Source organism: Megachile rotundata, chromosome 7 (genome assembly GCF_050947335.1).
Source record: "Megachile rotundata isolate GNS110a chromosome 7, iyMegRotu1, whole genome shotgun sequence".
Classification (NCBI taxonomy): Eukaryota; Metazoa; Arthropoda; class Insecta; order Hymenoptera; family Megachilidae; genus Megachile; species Megachile rotundata.
In genome coordinates this window covers 6,005,784-6,028,089 of record NC_134989.1, presented here as the reverse complement: position 1 = coordinate 6,028,089, position 22,306 = coordinate 6,005,784, and the positions used below count along the sequence as shown (strand labels likewise).

Here is a 22,306-nt window from a genome sequence, read left to right as displayed (position 1 = left end):
TTCAATATTCAAATCTCCCCAAATCCCTGGATCTCAATATTCAAATCTCCCTAGATCCCTGGATCTCAATATTCCAATTTCCCTAGACCCTAGATTTCAATATTCCAATCTTCCTATACCCTTAGATCTCAATATTCCAATTTCCCTAGACCCTAGATTTCAATATTCAAATCTCCCTAGATCCCTGGATCTCAATATTCAAATCTCCCTAGATCCCTGGACCTCAATATTCAAATTTCCCTAGATCCCTGGATCTCAATATTCAAATCTCGCTAGATCCCTAGATCTCAATATTCCAATCTCCCTAGATCCCTAGATCTCAATATTCTAATGTTCCCAGATTCCTGGATCTCAATATTCCAATCTCCCTAGATCCCTAGATCTCAATATTCTAATCTTCCCAGATCCCTGGATCTCAATATTCCAATCTCCCTAGATCCCTAGATCTCAATATTCTAATCTTCCCAGATCCCTAAATCTCAATATTCCAATCTCCCTATATCCCTATATTGGAGTTTAACCTCCAATATCCCTAAACCCCTAAATTCCTAAATTACTAAATGTCAATGTATCTCTCTGTCTCCATCTTAATATCTATATCTGTAATTCTCTATATTCTAGAATACCCTATCTGTTTATTGCTATACCTCTAGCACATTTGATTTACAACATAGCTCCAGTATGATTTACACTTTGGTCGCTATGTCATCCATATTGGAATAACCCATGCATTTACACTTAGGTAAACCATCTATTTAATGAAAAGAACATAATTTGTACAAACAAACGTATGACAAATTTAATTGCGTATATACGAGTAGGTTTGAAAACAATGTTATTAGGTGTACTTTAAGACTTCTGATGGATTCAACATGGCCGCTCAAACCGCTAACATCTTCTGTTTGCAGAATTCTTGATTTATGCGCGAGTAAGACCAACTTTAGATTTCAATCGGAAATTTCGTACCGAACTTGTTTACGTAACACAATGTCACTAGATTCGCTGCGCGACTCCAGATTTCCGTTGCAGTCGACGAATATTCATCATTCAAGTACCACGAACAGTTTAAACGTAGAAGTTCGCGGTGTTTACCGGAATGATGGCTGTCGATTTTGTCGTATTTCAGGGTACAAACGAGGGAAGAACCCAGATTCTCCACAGGGAAGCAGACTGGCAAGTATGGGGGTGGGATTCTAGCACAAATGACATTGTTTATCTCCAGTTTTGAGCAAGAAAAGTCTCCGTATACGGTTAGTCGTTCGACTTCACTCGGTCAAGCACCTTCGTGTGTACGATTGCCAGCGTGCTCTTCTCGCTGGTCATGCGTGCACGCAGGGCCGGTTCTATTGATAATATTACCTAGCCATCCAGTTAGGACCACCATCAATTTTCAGCATTTTTCATTTCAGCATTTGACGTTTTCCGTCAAATTAAACGGCATTTAGGAATTTTGAGAATGTGGAAAGTAAGTGCATTTAGGAACTTTTAGAATTTTTAGAAATATGGAATTTGAGAATTTAAGTTGTTGGAAAATTGGAAATTTTCACTTTTAAGAATTTATCATTTGAAAATTTGGAAGTTTAAAATTTAAGAATTTATCATTTGAAAATTTGGAAGTTTAAAAATTAGAATTTTGGGTATTTTTGCAATTTAAAAATTACAAAATTTGGAATTTCGGGTATTTGTAAATTTGTAAATTTTTGAATTTGAAATACATTGAGAACTTGAATATTTAGTAACTTGAAAATCTAGCAACTGCAAAAATTTACACAGAATTTAAAAATACAATAATTTAGGGTCTTCAAGATCTTGCTATTAGAAAATCCCAGAATTTCACTATTACATGTTTGAATTCACAAAAATTTAAAAACCTTCGAAATTGGTGAACTAAAAAATTCAAATATTTGACAGTGTGAAACTTTGAGAACTTTGTAAAATTTACAATACAAACTAACGTAAAACAAAGTGCATCAGTTATGTAATATAAATAACATTGATGACTCTTGCAATGCCATCGCAGAATACTAGAAGTCGTCCTAAGAGTGTGGTGCACATATCAACATATTGCACATGGCGGTGAAATAGCTAGAGCCACACCTGAGATGCACATATATCGCAACCCTCCCATTCTCTCTGTCACCAGTTACCCTGTGGAGTACGAGACTCGGTGGGCACACAAACGAGCCAAGAGGGTAGCACACGTACATGTACACATACGTGTTCGCGAAATGGCGTCAAGATCCGCGTCGCCACGTTACTGGCGCGCCGTTGCTCTGTCGCCGTGAATTCGCGCCGGACGAGGCCGCCCTTAGGCAACAGACATCCACAGGGGTGAGCAGACAGGCTCCAGTCGTCCTCTCTACACTATGCTACATATTGCGCGGTCGTCGGGCTCGTGGCCAGTCGACGTTCGACGATCGACGCAGTCGGTCTTTCATTGTTTATTCCAATTCGTCTTCCTATGGTGACCGATCGTAGACAAACTTTCACGAGGTGAATCCGAGAAACGGTCTATCGAAGTTGCGATTACGCCACGTTTTGTTTCTTCCGTTTGAATTTCCCGCGCTACGCAAAAACGCGGTGCCGTTCGAAATACCGGTGCGTGTATTACACATCCTTTCGAATAAATTTTACTAATATGATCGCGACTGTTTGTGGAACGATTAAGATACTTAACGGATGATCTTCTATGGAATTTATGGACGGCTTCCAAAATCTGGACGATTATTGTCACTTAGGTACTTTTTAAATCGGAGTTGTTTGAAAGTGGCCATCGTAAATCGCACGCTTATTGGCAAATCACTGGGTTTTAAAATAGCTTTGATTAGGTTTTGGAAGATAAATAAACGCTCAAGTTCTGAGGATAGATTTGGTTTTATTTTTGGTTGTATGTTATTTATATTGGGGTTCAGATTGAGTTTAACACATTATGGACCAGATTATCACATAATCGACTATTTGTAATATTTCTAACTTGTTAATAACATTATAATATCTCTAGCTTGTTGATAACTAAAATTATTGTTAGGTTTAATATATATTTTCAACAGGAATTAAATTATATACATTTTTAAGATATATAACAATTATAAATTTCTGTGTACTAAACTAATTTTGGGGTATTTTTAGTATATAATTTATAGTATATAGTATATAGTATAATATATATTTAGTTCCTGTTCATATTTAAATAATTTCACACTGTCAAAGAACTGCTGAATAACAGTTATCACATATTAGTTCGTTACAACCCTTGTTTGATCAATAGGAAGTGCGAAATATCTCGTCAACTGTTTCAACTGACACGATACGAGACGTGAGATATCTCGTCATCCGTCCGTAATGTGTTAAATAATATTTCGCAGAATATAACTGTTCGTGAATTAAGTGAAGCTTGATTAATTGTGTAAACGATGGAGTATGCATACACTCGAAAGTAACGGACTAAGCTCGAAAATGTGGCATATAAAGTTTCTCTGATCATTGGAGAATTGATGCGAACATTTGCGATTTGATATCGAACCGCATCGTATTTCACAATTGGTGCAATGAACTTTAGATTACGGAAGTCGCAACTATAAATTCTACTTTGAACCGTGACACGGCGCATGCGCGGTGGTTGACCAATAGCGGAAGCCCGGCGTTGCAACAGGTAAGAAATGATGCGAGTTCAGTGATATTGCGCGTGTAGGACCACGTGGTCCGAAAAGAGCACACTGCGTGTCGTATTTTAAAAATACATTTATTTATTTTAATACAAGATTAATACAGTAATTTAGATTAATACAAGAAATGGGGCCATTTAATGCGAATCGTAGCACTTAATAATTAATATTCATTCGCATGTCTCATTTTATACATTGAAATTGATCTCAAATGCAAAATATTAAATTGTTAAAGAAAGAATTTGCAAGTTGATAATTTACAATTATCTACACAAATTTAATTCTCATCAAATTATTCTCATAATTTCTTCGAAAAACTTATTCTAAGTAAAATTGTATCAATTTTACGATTATTTCTTCTCAGCTATCACATTTCCTTTCTGAGCAGAATTTCGTTATGATTCTAAGAAATCAACGAAATTAACGATGTTTTATCACGAAACGATAAAACTCCGATCAGTAAAGAATAACGATGATCGGAAATAATATTGCTGGATGAAATAAAGTTAGTATTCGTCTCCTCCCAACAAAAATTACGCTATTTACGCTTTGCATTATTTATATCTGTGATCTCTGCGTGAACGTACGTTGATACGCATCGGAACCTTCGACATTATCATGACAGTAACATTGACATTGCGCTACGTTCATCTTGTGCATACAAGGCGCATTCTGATAAATGACGTTGAAGGAAAGCGATGCACTGTATGTGATCCGATCGCCATAAAGAATAGAGAACATGCCATACGTTTTCATGAGCCATCGAACCGATGATAGGTATCAAACACAGTTATGTAATCTACTAGGTGTTTCAAAATTAAACCAATAAAATTCGTTGATATATTCTATAAATAAAAATAATATTCTATAAAGAAACGTTTTGAGTATAACACAGTATTGTTTCATTAGAACTGTTTCAGAAATGTTTCATCATTCTAGAAAGATTCATTCAAAATGGCGTCCAAGTTTCAAAATGGCGCCCGCTGTTTTAAAAGAAAGTTAGGTTAGGTGATTAGGTTTATACCTTTTGAATTTCATGCTTATCTTGTAACTCAGTTAATGTAATGTCGATGGTATTGGATCGAGTATTCAGCTCTTTAGATTTCTACTCTAAACCTCTGGGTTTCTAAACCTGTATAATATATTTCTAAGTTACTGTATTCCCAGATCTCTAAATTTCTCGATCTCGATATTTTTACATACTAATATTCCCATGTACCTATATATCCTGGTATCCCTACATTTTAATATTGCTATATTCTGACATACCTATACTGTGATAATCCTATGTCCCTACACTCCTATGTTCCGATATCCCTACATTTTAATATAGCTATATTGCGACATACTTATATTGTGATATTTCTATGTCCCGATACTCCTATGTTCCGATATCCTTACATTTTAATATCACTATATCCCGATATACCTATATTCCAATATCCTTACACCCCAATATTCCTATCTCCCGATGCTATGCAATTTTATCTCCATATTTCTATATCCTCATAACTCGATATTCCTACATTCCTACATCCCTGCATCCTACCTCCTTACATTCACAATTCAAAATAACCGAAATATCACAACAAAATCAAATCCAATTCCAAGTAAAATGAATATTACACTAATGCCTTTCTTCGAAAAGAATTTCTTGACCATTTAAATATCTTACCGGTTCCAGTAATCTTGTACCACAGTTCCATTCATGAAAATGTAACAGAATTTGCGGTACTATAAACGGGATCGCCTGTAAATAGGACGTACTGCAATATAAATCAACCGCGTTACGATTATAGCGTGTGTCATTATACACGACTATTTTTACTGCGGCGTATAACGTGTTAAGAATCGTCAAGGCGCGTTTATGTTGAGAAACGTTTACGTTGTGCATTCTTGGGAAAATTTTGTGTGTGCTAACAAATGTGCCTTTATGTAAGCGTGGACGTGCACGATGCATATGAATGCACGCAAAATTTTTGTCACATTCAACGCACGCGATTCATTCGTTGACGGTTTTTTAAGGACATCAAAGAGTTTGGCGCCGCGGGGTAACTGTTTATATGCGTATGCGATGATTTTAATGAATATTCGATTGAAATTCGTGGGTATTAATATTTTATTGAGAAAGTTTGATGAAATAATTTATTTAATTGAGAAAGCTAGACGAGGTTGTTTATTTTATTAAAAAAGCTAATTTCTTTAATTAATAAAGTTAGATAAATTTATTTATTTATTTAAGAATGCTAAATGAGTTAATTTAATTGATTAAATTTAATCAATTATTTAATTAAATAAATTTAACAAATTTAAGATGAAAATTTATACACTGAATTCTGCGTTAATCACATAGCATATGTTCATAATAACATAAACCTCCCTTCACAATAAAATAAAAATTTGTTAATAAAATACAACAAAGGTTTATGATAGAAATTAGTATTTTTTTTATACAGAAATTAGTTGTAAGTTAATTTGTTAAATTTGCCACTGTATTTGCACCTCCCTCATTTTTTGTTTAGAATTATTAATTATAACAAATATTATTTGATAGTACTATTTCGAACTATGTAACGCAATTGTTATTTAGTTCTACTATAATGAAATTTAACACAGCTATAAATTAGTTCAGTTAAATACAATTTAACTACGCTGAAAAGTTGCTAGTAATTAAAAGTACTTAATGATTTCAATTAAATAATACTTTAATATTTAAATAATACTAGTCAGATATTATCGAATATTCTGATTAAATATTAATAAAATATCAAATATGTCAAGAGAATGAGACTATTACAATTATATTATAGAAAGAAATCGCTCCGTGGGATTGTCACTATTAAAATTGACGCCAAAGATAATTTCAGCGATATGGAAACTTCACGTGATGCATAAGAAAGTACCTATGCATATAAAGAGAGTGTCATCGTTTGCAAAGGATCACTGTTAAAATCAGAGCCTTAAATAATTCCAACGGCATCGGAACTTCAAATGCAGCCGACGGGGCCTTTCAAATATTAAATTCCCCGTGTCGATGTGCATGATTTCGTATGCATGCACCTCGGTCATACGTGCTCTCCACGGCATCTCGCCTCCCGTCAACTACCCAGTATGCATGAATAAAGATGGTGCAGGTTTTGCTAGCAACATCATACACTTGTCTGAGAAGCGACGGCTACACGTAAGAAGAGTGGAATATAGCGATGGGAGTGAAACGCGGAACGTTCAAACAATTCTGATAATAAAATATACGCGTGTACTCATCTTCGATTGTGATCAAAATTTGTTAATTTATATGGGTGAAAATAGCTGATATATGTATGTGTTTTGTTGTAGTTGGTTAGGTAAAAGTTTCATATAATTTTCAGGTTTATAATTATTGGACTTAATTTTGAAGTTGTGAAATTTCTTAGATTTGAAGTTTACGAGTTACCTAATTTTTAAATAATTAATTTCTTATTCTTAAATTTAAGCAAATTTTGAAGTACGTAGTACAAAATTTAAGAACTTGAGAGTTTATAATTTCTGTAATTCTGAATGTTTATGCATTCTGGTGCATTTTTGAATTTTTGAAATGCTAAATTTCTAGATTTCTGAACTTCACAATTTTCAACTTCCCAATTCTCAAATTTACAAATTTCAAATTATCGAATTGATAAATATGCAATTCCTCAAATTGCTCAAAGTCCTACAAACGCCAAATCCCCAATTTTTTAAATTCTAAATTTTCAAACATTTAAATGCTTGCATTTCCAAATTTTCAAATTCACAACTTTACAAAGTATATCTAAATTTCAAATTACCAAATTACCAAGTCTCTATTCTCCAAATTCACAAATTTTCAAGAATCCAACAACTGCTACAATTTTAAATTGTCCAAACTTTTAAATCCCTAGATTTCCAAATTTGAAAATTCCCAACTTCTTGAATTGCTAAATTGTAAAATTCTCAAAATCCTAAATTTCAAGCTATTAAGTTACCAAATTTCCTATTCTATAAATTCCCCAAATTTGTACGGTCCTAAATCTCCCTCTACAACTTCAAATATTCAAACTTCCGATTCTCCAGATTCTTAAATTTCCAAATTCGCAACTTCCTAAATTAGTAAATTGTGAAATTTTCAAATTTCCAAATTTGCGATTTTCTAAATTTACTAATTTCAAATTACCAAATTCCCTATTCCACAAATTCCCAAAATTTTCACATTCCCTAAGTTCCAAACATTCGAATTCCAAACTTTCTTACCATTCCACAATTTTTTTCCATAATTCCCAAACGTTCAAAAATTCCACATGTCGAAATTTCTTCCTTAACAACCTCACCGAAACAATTACTTCAACATCTTACCAGAACCAATTACATTCTGCAGCACCATCAAAATTCTCAGTAAACCATAATAACTCTGTTATTAAAACCCTTAGTCTTTTCTCCCCTTTGCTTAATCATTCACAACGAGTAGTTGCTATAACCTCCGTTGACGTGACTCTATACTCTGCATAAAAAAAGTCTTTCTTATATCTTTCACCTCTCTATATAAATCAAAAGCGTTTCCTGTATCTTTCAACACTCTTTCTTGTGTCTTGTAAATTTCAAAACTGTTCAGTTCCTTCTACTTTACTTTATTGGTTTCTTTTTATAAAAAAGAGGACGTTTGTGTAACTCTTCCATGTCTTTTGCCCGTTTTCAGTTTCTAGTTTTGTTTTCCTCGAGTACCGTTCGTACCCATCGCTAGCGGTAGGCAGTGGTACGCGTTATGACCAAAGAGAAATGATGGGCGAAGAAGAGGGAGAGAGAGAGCGAGAGAGTGAGGAGAGCAAGAAAGAGAGAGGGTAAGGAGGGTGCTGGAGCTATATAGGGGAAGGGGAGAGGAACGGGACGGACAGGCGCCTACAGCGTGGATCCGAGTGGCGCCACCGCTAACGTAAGCGTCAGCGTTAGCGCCGGTCGCGCGTCCGGACCGGCCGATATTATCCAGGAAGTTACGAGCCGCACCTGTCCCATCATACCTCTCCCACCCATCGGGACATGTCGTCCTCGTCGCTGCTTTTACACAGTGCCGTCGCAACGTGCTCTTCTGCGACGCGACACGCCGCCACATCGCATTTACCAATTTCTCCATTTTGGGACTTGCGGATGTCACGGTTTTGGGACATGAGGATATTGCGATTTTGGGACTTGATGTTACGAGTTTGGGACTTGGGAATATTAGAATTTTGGGATTGGAGAATAGTAGATTTGGGGATTTTAGGATATTGGGAGTTTGGGTCTTGAGAGAATTATTATTTTGGGATTTGAAAATATTACGATTTGGGGACTTTGGGATATTAGGATTTTGGGACTGAAGAATATTATGATTGTTGGGACTTGGGAATATTAGGATTTTGGGACTTGAGAATATTAGGATTTTATAAGTGGAGAATGCTAGGACTTTGGAATTTGAAAATATTACTTTTTTGGTACTTTCAGATATTAGGATTTTGGGACTGAAGAATATTACGATTTTGGGACTTTCGGATATTAGGATTTTGGAAATGTAGAATATTACGATTTTTGGCACTTGAGAATATTATGATTGTTGGGACTTGAGAATATTAGAATTTTGGAACTAGTTAATGCTAAGACTTTGGGATTTGAAAATATTATGATTTTGGGACTTTAGGATATTATGATTTTGGGACTGAAGAATATTAAGGTTTTGGGATTTGAAGATATTACGACTTTGGGACTCTAGGATATTATGATTTTGGGACTGAGCAATATTACGGTTTTGGAATTTGAAAATATTATAACTTTGGGACTGAAGAATATTAGGATTGTTAGAACTTGATAATAATATGTTTGTTGGAACTTGAGAATATTAGAATCTTGGGATTGGAGAATGCTAAGATTTTATGATTTAAGATTACTAAAATTTTGGGACTTAAGACATTACGATTTTGGGATTTGAAGCATTATAATTTTCAGACTTGAGAATATTAACATTTTGTGTTTTGAAGGGTTTGCGACTTTGGAACTGTAGAACAATCAGCTTTTGCAACTTTGGTTCTCCCAAATTTTATTCTAATTTTAGAAGTTCCGAATTGAAGAGATACATTTGCGAGTAACATAGAAATTTTTGTACTTTGGGACTTCGAGACTTTTCAGCTATTTTGCATTGAAATTTTCAGATTGCTTAGTTCTTCCACTTAGAGACTTATACATTTATGGAAACTTGGGAATTTTTGAATTTTAGAACTTCAGAATTTTAGATTTTCAAATTTGTATATTTTGAAACTTCTTGAGTTTTATAACTTTGGAACTCAGAATATTAGTAACTTGAAATTTTGTACCTTTTAAACTTTGACACATTAATAATTAGTAACGTCAGAATTTTTTAATTCTAAGACTTGTAATTGTCGAATTTCTAATTTTTGAATATCTCATATTTAAAATTTAACTACCAACATATTTAGAATTTTGCGATACAGAAATTTTAACTTTGCAATTATAAAATTAAAAAATGTAATATTAAAAATTTAAAATTGTGGAAGTTTATAACTATGACAGTGGGGTTTTTATCTTTATGTGCAGTACTGTGCGATCGCAGGTGCTCGACATCGCTGCAACCCGCAGTAATCAAGTTTTAACTTCGCAATTTCAAAAATTAACCTCTTCCCGTGCTTTGACGAGTCTCACTCGTGATGCACTTACAGCTCAAATATGATAAACCTTGCTCAAACTTTGAACATTCCTCAACTTGAAATTTATGTCCAACTATAAGTTACATTATCAAGGATCCTTGAATATAAAATACTCACAAAATTTTAATTTTCTTTGTTTGTTTTCATGTTATAGCCCTGAATAATTAGTCTTGACTGACGCATCTGTTAAATAAATGGCACGGGAAGGGGTTAAAATACATGATATTGGAAAACTAAAATTATCGAAGTTTACAACTTTGAAAGTATGGTTTTTTTTCTTCACGTGCAGTACCGTGCGATCGCAGGTGCTCGACATCGTAGTAACCCGCAGTAAGCAGCTTTCGCGTTCGTCCCAAAGTAGAATCTTCCGGCTGACGTGGTCTTGCGTCCGGCTTGTACAAAAAGTGGCGGATATAAGGTCGACAGAGTCGGATTCGTGATTCCCCAATAGGGGAAGAAACGCGACGCCGCGCCGGTCGAAATAATGGGCCAGGAACGACGGGAAGTATGACGTGAACTGTGCTCGGTCGAGCGATCACCGAAATAGACGGGAAATAAATGCTTTTATTACTCTTGCGGGATTTTCGCTCTTGGACAGGATTCGTGTTTCAGGTGCGAATTATTGCTGTTCCAAAATATTGCGCGCATACTGCGAATGTATAGCCTGCTGCAAAATCAGTTACCGAACAGTATCACGACTGCGGGCAACAGCTGTTACGAACGCGGATATTGAAATGATGTATGATAGGTTATATGATAAACATTTCTGGGAAGTGAATTAGACAATTCTGGGACTATGGGATTTGGCATGTTAGAATTTTTGATATTATTATTTTGGAACATTATTATTTATTATTTTGCAGCATTTGTAGGTTTTTAGAATTACGGATTTTTCAAACTTTTGACGTTGGATTTTGGAATTTTTGTGTTTGTAAATATGTGAACTTTTGAGCTTTTAAGTTTTTTAACTTTTGAGTTTTGGATTTTGCTTATTTGTGAATTTGTGAATTCTTGAAATTTTTAACCTTCGAATTTTTGAATCTTTTTATTTGTCAACTTTCAAGATTTTCAGCTTTTGTATTTTAGAATTTGTAAATTTTTGAGTTTTTGAACTTCTGAATTTTTAAATGCTTGTATTTGTGAATTTGTGATCTTTCAAATTTTGGAATTTGTGAATTTATTTGTTGTTGAATTTTTTAACCTTTTGATTTTTGAATTCTCAAATTTTCGAACTTTTGAGTTTTTGAATTCTTGAATTTTCGAATTCGTGAATTCTTAAATGTTGTCTCATTGAATGGCTGAATTTTTGAATTCTAAAATGTTGTCATTGAATTGTTGAATTTTTGAATTCTTAAATTTTGTCTCATTGAATGGCTGAATTTTTGAATTCTTAAATTTTGTCTCATTGAATTGTTGAATTTTTGAATTCTTAAATTTTGTCTCATTGAATGGCTGAATTTTTGAATTCTTAAATTTTGTCTCATTGAATTGTTGAATTTTTGAATTCTTAAATTTTGTCTCATTGAATTGTTGAATTTTTGAATTCTTAAAGTTTGTCTCATTGAATGGCTGAATTTTTGAATTCTTAAATGTTGTCATTGAATTGTTGAATTCTTAAATTTTGTCTCATTGAATGGCTGAATTTTTGAATTCTAAAATGTTGTATCATTGAATTGTTGAATTTTTGAATTCTTAAATTTTGTCTCATCGAATTGTTGAATTTTTGAATTCTTAAATTTTATCTCATTGAACGGCTGATTTTTTGAATTGAAGCTAGTCTTTCAAAACATTCAAACTTTAGAATCTCATAAAATTTTGTTCCATCAAAAATAAGCTTGGATATTTCCTTCTTCAAAATATCATACATTTCACTAAATATTCATGGCACATACCTGAATATCAGTAATAAGTAAATAGCTACATGACACTTGTTACTTTGTTCCATTCATCGCGATTTATCTCTAAAATCTTATCCTCTTACAAACGACACGCACTCTATCCGATTTATATAAACATAATGTGTCATACTTCAGAGAACCAATGTAGAAGTTTAAAGACAAGAGGAAATAAATGTTTCTAAAAGCAGCAGCAACCGGAAAAACGAATATCCCAGGTTGTTTTACGAGGAAGAATTAAGTAGGGTTAGGCGCCAGTGATGTAGACGATTAAACACGGTCCGGTGAGCATGATACGTGTCTGCCACAGGGGCAACCAGGTTTTTCCATTCGCGAACGGATGTCGTTAATGCTTTCGAATTTCCATAAACGCATGGAAACGTGGTTAAGCGACAGGTGGCTTGATCTCCTCCAGGAAGAGGAAAGTTGTCGCGTTGATTGTTCGTCTGGATCACAAAATATGCTAAAAAGTTTCCTTTGATATTTTCGTATAAACAATGATAGCAGAAAATGATTAATTGTTCGGTGAAATAATGACTTCCATGTTAAATGTCACTTTCGCAAAAATATATTAACATAACTCTAAAACCATCGATGCAGCAAAGGTGGTGAAATATCTTGCTTAATATTGTTCAAAGTTAGCTTCGAGTTTTGGAAATTTGTAAATTTGAAAAATGTTGAATTTAGGAATTTTTTAACTTTGGGACTTTTTGGAGGATTTATATATTTGCAAGGTTTTGAATTTCTATATTTGAGAACTTTGGATTTTGAAAAGTAGACTTAAAAAGTTCTATGTTTCTCAGCTGGGGAATTTGGATTTTTAATATTTCTATATTGTAGAATAATTGTTTTTACATTTTTTAAACTTCAAATTTGACAAATTTAGATTATGGAAATTTCTATATTTTCAAATTTATAATTCTGCAATTTTGCTCTTGAATTTCCACATTCTCTAATTTCTAAATATTCCAGACACTAAATTTGACAATTTATGATTTTCTAAATTCCTACACATCCAAATTTGCAGTTTTGATTTTTCAAAATCTCCATATTTCTAAATATAACAATTTCCGACTTCGAAAATATCTTCACATCATACATTCAAAATTCCCAACTTTTTCAACACTACATTCTCTCCACTCAGTCTTATAATCCGTTCTCATAAAATGAAATAATCCAAGAAAATAAACATCATTAAATCCTGCAAGATGATTTCATTTGAGTATTCAATTAGGAAGAAATTGCGGTGCAAAGTTGTACGACAGGATGTTGAGCATTTGTCAGACACGAACGTTGATGAAGAAGATTCGTATTACTTTATAGCAAAGAGAGAGAAATTTTGACGATTGGTCATTTTGACACGCGTTTCAAAGCGTCGTCCCGGTTGATCGGGGGTCCAGGTCGAAAGACAGCCTCTACCGGACCAAGAATAGCCCGAAACGTCTCCGCGGTTCGCGGAAGATGAATTATAGCGGAATCGTGAGTAGCCGCTTCGAAGAACGACGGCGATCGCTCTGCTCGTCGTGCTTGGAATTTGGAGCGTTGACAGCGGCGCCGCCGGGGGTTGCAGCCTCCTCGTCCAAAAGAAGAAAAGTATCGCGTTCTTACTTTGTACATGCTCCAACGAGAAATATTTCTTCTGTATTCTTACTTCTGTTCATTTATTTCTCCTACGAAGATTAATCCACTGAAAGATTCGATAAAAAAAGCCTTATGATTGATTATCAGACGTGCAACAATTATCGACTCTTTATATTCTATTTGTTGGTAAATACTTGGTTGGTACTTGGTGTTGGTATATGTTTAAATATGTTGGTAGACAATAGATAATTTGTATCTGCACAATTGTTAATATTAGATGGAATTAATGAATAAGATTCAAAAGAAAAGATGAATTTCATGAACTCTTCCCTATCTTGCCCTAGCTTTCCTCACTCCTTGCCCTAAAACCTCCATACTCCTACAAAAATAGTCTCCTATTTTACATGTTGTCAGATAGAAACCACTCTGCACCGTCTTCCGACAGATCAATTAGCATTTTTATCATTGGCTAAAGTACTCAACAAGTGTGTCAGGGAAAATCTGACGGACATCTTGATCTCTCAGCTGAAGTTACCCGATGCATTTTACTTTCTCATACCGACGTTCCTTCCTGCATTGTTTCACAAGGCGCCAGTGTTTATGCTGGACTGTCTGCTTGTCGGTTCTCGACATCGTTTCTACGGTCCGTTCAGACGACTGCCGGTATATACTATCGGCGCGATATGTCAAGAATGGCGCCATGCTCAAAGCTGTAGTATGTACAGTCGTGTGCAATTTAGGCTTCTCTTAGTTAACAGCAAGAATGTACGAAGGATACAACGGTCTCTACAGATTAGGTTATCCCTAAGCTGTCTTTGGACGATTAGTGTACACTCGGATGCAATTTAGGCTTCGGTTAAAAGTGTCGCTTCAAACACCTTGTTGATTATAGACAATTTTAGGAAAAAGTTAGTCAAATTTTTTCAGGTCACAGAGGGAGATTCAATGGTCTGTTGTTTTTGATTTTAAATAATTTTAAATAATTTTGAAAAAATTTTAGAAGTCTAGGTTCTGGAGTTTTAGAGGAAAAATAGGTAGCACAATACTCATTTTTGATTTGGGGAAATTTTAGGAAAAGTCTAGGGTTCTAGATGTTTAGAGAGAATTGTTTTACAGTACATGATTTAATTTAGGAAAAATTGAGAAGCAATTTAGAGTTTTGAAGTTTCAGAGAGGTAGAGATTTTGTAGATAAGGTAAAAAGTATTTAGGGAGAGTTTAGAAGAAGTTATTCAGAATTTATAAAGAACCTATGACTCCACCAGAAGGTTCCAAAAGATTCCAAGTTCTAAACATTTCAAAATTCTAAAGTGTCTCCAAAAAATCCAAATACAAAGCTGTCAAAAATTCCAAAACGCCAAAGTCTCAATATCCAAAGTACCAAACATTTCAAAGATACCGCGGATCTCTCGATCTGAAGCAACCTAACAGTTCCGAGTGTACACGGAACGCGAATAATTTTCGAGTTTGGAAATAGAAGCAAGCAAAAGCTCGTGCTGTTCTATGGTCCTACGCTGATGCAGTCCGTTACGAAATGGCTATCCGGCACGGCTTATAATTTTGTGCCTTAACTCCGCTGGGACGAACGTATAATCTGGCCGGCCGAAGGGTGGCTCCCTTTCAGATCCATGCCGCTACATTTTTGTTTGTTTAGGAATGTTAATAATATCGTGAAACACGTTAAGCACACGTATATGCCAGCTCGGGATTCTTGGGAGAGATCGCGATTCGGCTGTTCCTTTTTATTTCCTTCTCTTCGAACGTCTTTATGTGGCCGTATAATACGTGTTAACCGCTCGATACGGCGTATAATGATGAATTTGCGGGCAAATTTATCGAGATTGCCTTGTCAATTTCATTCTTCATTGTATACTCGGCAAACGCATAATAATGCTGCTGTAATAAGTAAGCAGACGCTATTTAATACGTAAATGATAGAGCGAGGATATACGAGAGATTCTCTTCGAGATATTAGGAATGAAGTTGTTCGGGATATAACTAATTATCAAGTTTGCGTACCTCTTCGGTAAATGGAATTAGAAATTCATTTATTCGCTTATTTTATTTCGTAAAACAGCTTATTAACCCTTCGTTGCGTTACGGATATGCGATATGAATTGTATGTAACTTACATTTTGTCCAACGTTAATAACGAGCTTCTTAATTAAAGACGTTGTGGGGAAACAAATTTCTTAATTAAAAAAATTGTTGGAAAACAAACTTCTTAATTGAAAAAATTATTAGGTATATTTCTTGCAATTACAATCTTTCCTTGTGCCTTTTCAATTATTATATCATGTGTGTCTTATTATATCACATTTATTTAAATAAATAGTTCTGGAATTTGTATATTATTATTTTCTTACTAGGATAACTTATAAAAGTTTAAAAATGTTTCTTTCTCAATTATATAACATATAGGTAATTAATTGTTTAAGTGACATAATTAATGTAATTATCTAAATTTTTAACAATTTAGAGGTATTGTAATTACATTAAAAACTGAATCATCTAAAACACGTTGCGTAGCTATGCAATACATGGCAATATAACATGCAGCTATATAACATGTAATGATGCAATAATTTCGAATATAATGTGATACATTCTAATATATAATCGTAGAGCTCATGTTAATTTAACACGTGATCATCTAATGTGTAGTAATTCAACGTATGATAATTTAACGCCTGATAAGTCAACGCATCATAATTCAACGCCTGATAAGTCAACGCGCGATAATTCAACTCCTGATAATTCAACACGTAATAATTTAACGAGTGATAATTCAGTACAGAATAATTCAACGCGTGGTAATTCAACAAAAAATACTTAACGCGTGGAAATTCACTAAGTGATAATACAACGTGTCATAACTCAACGCGCTGTAATTTCACGTGTATTAATTTCACGCGTGATAACTCAACACGGATAACTTAACACAGAATAATTTAACGCGTGGTAATGCATTATGTGATAATTCAACGCGTGGTAATTCATCGTCTAATAATTTAATACCTAATAATTTAACGCGTGAAAATACGTAGAGATTTAACGCGTAATAATTCAACACTTGGTAATTCAACACGTGATACATAATTCAATCATCATAATTCAACCCGTGGCAATGAAACACGTGGTGACACAACGGGTGTCCATATAATGCATGGCGCTGTAATGTATGGCGATATATCGCGCGACGACATGGGACCAGTTTCTTCCAAAAAAAATTTCAGTTCCTGCAATGATATTATTACATTTAATACAAAAGTCAAATTTCCTTACGATAAGAAAAATACTACAATAATATTATAAAAATTTATTGTAAAATTAATACAATTATCCCTAAAATTTTGTTTGGAAATTATAAAAATAAATAATACTCACGTAACAAAATGCGCAAACGTAAGTTCTTAAATAAACTACAAAAGTCATAATTCGAAGAAGCAACTATTTTATATGAACGCAAAACAACAAAAAGAAAAGACGAACATAATTTCGAACAAAACGAAGATGAGCCCAAAACGACACAAAAATAAACCATCATTACGAGGGGTCGCGAAAATAGAATTTTTCAATGTCATCGTTCTCCGAATGGATAAAAGGCTTTTTTATCGCTCGGGTACCGACTAGAAATACGTACAGTCAAGAACAAATCTGTCTTCTCTATGAAAAATATCCTAATCAAGGAGACAAAGGTTTACCAACAATCTTTAGAAACTTTTGAAGATGTAATGACAAGTTGTAGATGTGGGAATTTAGAAATTTAGGGACTTAGAAATTTGGAAAAATAAGGATTTGGGGATATAGGAATATGATGGTGTAAGGATTTTGGGATATATGGATTTTAGGATGTAGGGACTTGGAGATATAGTTTGAGGATGTAAGGATATGAGGACATTGGGATTTGGAGGTACGATTAGGTACATTGAGATTTTGAGATATAGGGATTTGGGGAATCAGTGATTTGGGGAGGAACTTGAGGGAGTTGCAATTTTAGAATGTAGAGATTTAGGGATATAGAGATTTGGGGATATAGAATATTGAGGATATTGCAATTTTAGAATATAGAGATTTAGACATATTAAGATTTGGGGAAATAGGGATTTGCAGGACTAGAGATTTAGGGATCTCAAGATTTCGGGGTATTGCAATTTTAGAATATAGAAATCTGGACATATTAGGACTTGAGGATATAGGGCTTTGGAGCACTAGATCTAAATCTCTAGATTTGGGGATCTAAGGATTTAGAGATATAATTCGGGGATATTGCAATTTCAACAGATATGTAGAGATTTGGACATAGTAGAATTTAGGGGTACAAGTATTTGGGTATATTAAGAATTTGGGTCATTAACAGATTTAGAGATTAAGAGATTTTAGGATCTCAATATAAAGATTTGAAACATAAAAATTTTAAGATCCAGCGAATGTTGTATCTAGCAAATTGAAAATCTAAGATTTTGTTCACTTATAAATTCAAGAGTAAATTCAGGAATAGTGAAATTTGAAAGATATGTAGAAATATATATAAAACAAAGTTAATACAATAAAAGTCAAAGAACTCACCATTTTCGAAATGTGAAAAAGTTTAAAATTTGGAAACAACAAAAGTGTAAAAATCTGCAAATATAAAAATTTGTAAATGAAAAAGTTTGTGCACATCTCTTAAGGGTGCGTCTGCTGCACTGGAGTGTGCATTCATAAGTGACATGGAAGGGCACCTTGATCGTCGGTTAATTGAACCAAAGCATCTCTCGAACGTGGCCGGCCCTGGAGAATTTACCGGGCTTTACAGAATGAACGAACGATGGAACGAGAGGAAATCAGAGCACGAGAGGTAAAGAGAGAGAGAGATAGAGAAATCTTGAAGAGCGGAGAGGAGAAGAGAGAGAAAGAACGAGGGACAGTTTGCGGAGGCCAGGCGCCTGATTACTAGCCAGCTCAGGACGCCAGACATACATAACTAAATAACTTCCTAAATTCTATATCATTTCGGAGCGGGTTCCAACGGTGAAATAACGCGTCTAGACATCTCAGAAGAAAACGAACACAGCGGTCGACAAAAAAAGAGCGAGCTTTAATGCGTCAAGACGCTGATTTATCCTCTGAAGTCATTTTCAATATGGTCGCTGTGATATAAATTAATGGGACTCCGTTAGCTTTCAACGGGTGACACCCATTCAAATTTTCTTATCTTTCTATTATTCGTAAACACGTTTTTATGTATTATTTTTCATCGAACTGGTTTGTTATAAACAAAGTACAATCTTTGTGGAGCACTGAGATCATTAAATGTTAATGTGAGAATTAAAATTAAGTTTTTATGAAGTTCTATACAGGATGTACAATTTAACTAGAATATTTAACTACCATGCCGTAGAATTATATAGTTACATATAGCGTGTATTTTTATCGAAAATTAATACATAATACACTTGTATTTTTATGTACTTGTTAAAACGATGTTTTATTCAAAAATAAAAATTCAGAATTATTCAAAAATAGTAAACAGTTATTTTTAATAATATTGAGACATTATCTAGTTTTCAGTAAAGAACATATAAATTTGAGGGGGTCAAGTCTGACCTTGAGATGATATTCAAGGTTTAAATTATTTGATATTAATAATAAAACGAATGTAGAACAAATGATTTAATGCTGAAGAGCAGACACAGTAAACGAAAAGTTTATCCAAAAAATATATTTGTAAAAATATTAAAAAATCATTGTCATAGCAACAAAATCACGTCGCTTTAACGTCGTGACCTTGAAATTTTTAATTTGATTTAAAAATAGCACCGACTCATAAGATTGACGCAATTATTTACAGTCATAATGATTTATTAAAGCGAATTGATTACAGTAAATGCAATCAAAAACTTATCGGTACTCGCAACTTAGCTAGAATGATGGATTCTTAGAATCGATTGATACTGAAGCTGGAAGAAATATGTTTATTGATATTAGTCAAGGTTCAAATAATCGTACATTTATGAAAGGAGAGCCAAATAATCATTTATTTAATAATATTCAAGTTGCACATTATTTTAAATATTAAAATAAAATCCCTTTGTTGTAATTTCATGTTTTGATTTTCATGCTTTAATTTAATGACGTGAAACATTATCATTACGGATTGTTAACTCTGATCTTACAATTAGTCATTACATCATGATAATAAACAAATGCAGCGAACTTGAGTAAAATTGATGACCTTGAAATATTAAAAAATATAACATTGAGAAAAATTATTAGTTGATACATAATTATATTTTTTTTCTTGTAATATTTTTATTATTAAAAATATATAACATACTTCAAGTATCTAAGTTAGATGGAACACCCAGTATATTGCATTCATACTACATACTGATTTTCGTCTTATTATGCGTGGATAGTATGTACGCACCTTTTAATTAAAATATAGCTTCAAGCAATTTTCTTGCTATTAAATACAATGGAATTACATAATTTATCCTTTTATTAATGCAATTAACTCTGGTGTTGAAATCTTTTAATGTCGTCTTAACTTCTTATCGACCGGAAGCTTATTAACACGTTGACTGGCACAGTGAAAACGGATGTATGTAGTAAGGCACGCCTTAATTGCAATTATACAAGATACGATCTTAATTTCAGTTTTCAATTCAAGCTTTCTATTTGCTACTTTGTGTTGCTCTTTAATTCTTTTGCTTTTAACGATGAAATTATACAAAATTTAAGTGAACATCATAAATTTATGATTTATTTACCCTTGTTTTTTATTATTATGCTGAAAACCATTTTACATTATAAATTATAAATAATTCATTAATAGGAAGGTAAGCTTACTAAAAATTATATCAATTATTTAGTAGATTTATTGGAAATAAAATTTTTAACTGAATTTATTTCCCATTATTTTCAGATGGTATTCAAAGTGTTAATAGATTAGTAAATACAAGCATTTAATTTAATGACAGACCCTATATAATTTTGCATATTTCATAACTCATGAAATTTTGTTACAGATTTCCAATGATCCTGAAAATATTTATTCCTGCTGATTAACTCAGGTATGTACAAGAACGAAAAGTAAAAAATTATTCAAAACCTCAATCAGAGCCACAAACTGGTACAAGTGCAAGAAGAAAACTGAAAATGGAAAGAAGTCATATATTTAAATATATTAACTTCTAAATCAAGTGATTTGTTGACGAGAAACATTTTTGAATCTGAAATAACAAATAGTAAAAATAGTATAAAAAATATTATTCACAAGAAATGGAAATACAGCATTTTTTTAAATAAAAATATATTGGCGCGCATAAAAATAAAAAATTATGAAATTATGAAACTGATTAGCTAAATGACAAGTTAACTTATCACATTCCATTAGGAAGTTAATGTCTATTATAATTTTATAATTATTATTTATTTTCATTGTTGAGAAATTAGTTTGTAGAGTGCAGAGTGCAGAATATTTTTTGCACTCGGAGTTGAAGACTAATTACAGTAGATATACAGAGGGAGACAATTTCTTTTCAAGCAGACGGCACATTTACGTTAACATTCTTTCGTCATTTAGCAATAATGACACAGCAAACGAACGTTTCCTTTACGAGAGATATCATGACAGAAATTCGTCGTGGAATGTTGACCCTCGGGGTGGAATACATGCCGGTGACTGGCGCTGGCGCTACGTAGAGGCGCTGGCGTCAGTCTGCTCGACCGTTTGAACAACTATGTACACTCGGATGCAACATAGTCCTTCTTTAGATTAGGATAAGTACGACATTGAAGAATTTCCAAATTTCCAAATTTTGAAATTTTCACATTTTCATATTTTTAGGTTTTTACATTTTTGAACTCATAAATTTGCAAATTATCACATTTCTTAAATTTCTAAATCTTAGAATTCTGAATTTCTAATTTCTCAAATTCCAAAATTCTAAATTTCTATATTTTCAATCTTCAAGTTTTCAAATCTCAAAATTCTAAATTTTTATATTTTCAACTTCTAAATTTTTAAATTCTATACTTCCAAATTTCTATGTTCTCAATTTATAAATTTCCAAACCGCAAAATTTAAAATTTCTATATTTTCAATTTTCAAGCTTTCAAATCCCAAAATTCTAAATTTTTATATTTTCAACTTCTAAATTTCCAAATTCCACATTTCTAAATTTCTCAACATTCAAATCCCAAACTTCCAAATTTTTCACCTGCTAAATTTCTACGATTTCAATTTCTAAATTTTTACACATCCAATATTCTCAAATTCCCAAATTACGAAATCGCTTTACTTCTATGTTTTAAAGTTTTCAAACTCCAAACTTCCCCATTTCTATATTTTCGAATTCTCAATTCATAAATTTTCAAGCCCCCGAATTTTAAAATTTATAAATTTGCCCCAAATTCAAATGGAACAAACCTCCCTTAGTCGGCACATTTCCCACAAGAAAGCCAGATTTGCTATTGACTGTACGACCGAACCGGCTGAC

The 22,306-nt window shown here is 33.3% G+C and overlaps 1 protein-coding gene across 3 annotated transcripts in view; it reads left to right on the top strand.

The window, feature by feature from the left end:
* The first annotated feature begins 2,427 nt into the window (after positions 1–2,427).
* The window catches only part of Dad (Daughters against dpp), a 145,260-nt gene continuing 125,381 nt past the window's right edge, over positions 2,428–22,306 (top strand). Inside the window, exons 1-3 of one of the 3 annotated variants that reach the window (XM_076533233.1) lie at positions 2,428–2,738; positions 3,366–3,652; positions 20,834–20,878. The gene's annotated coding sequence lies outside the window, so the exon portion shown is untranslated. Of the gene's footprint in view, positions 2,739–3,350; positions 3,653–20,833; positions 20,879–22,306 lie in introns of those variants that run through there. The other 2 variants (XM_076533235.1, XM_076533234.1) reach the window with 2 other exon arrangements.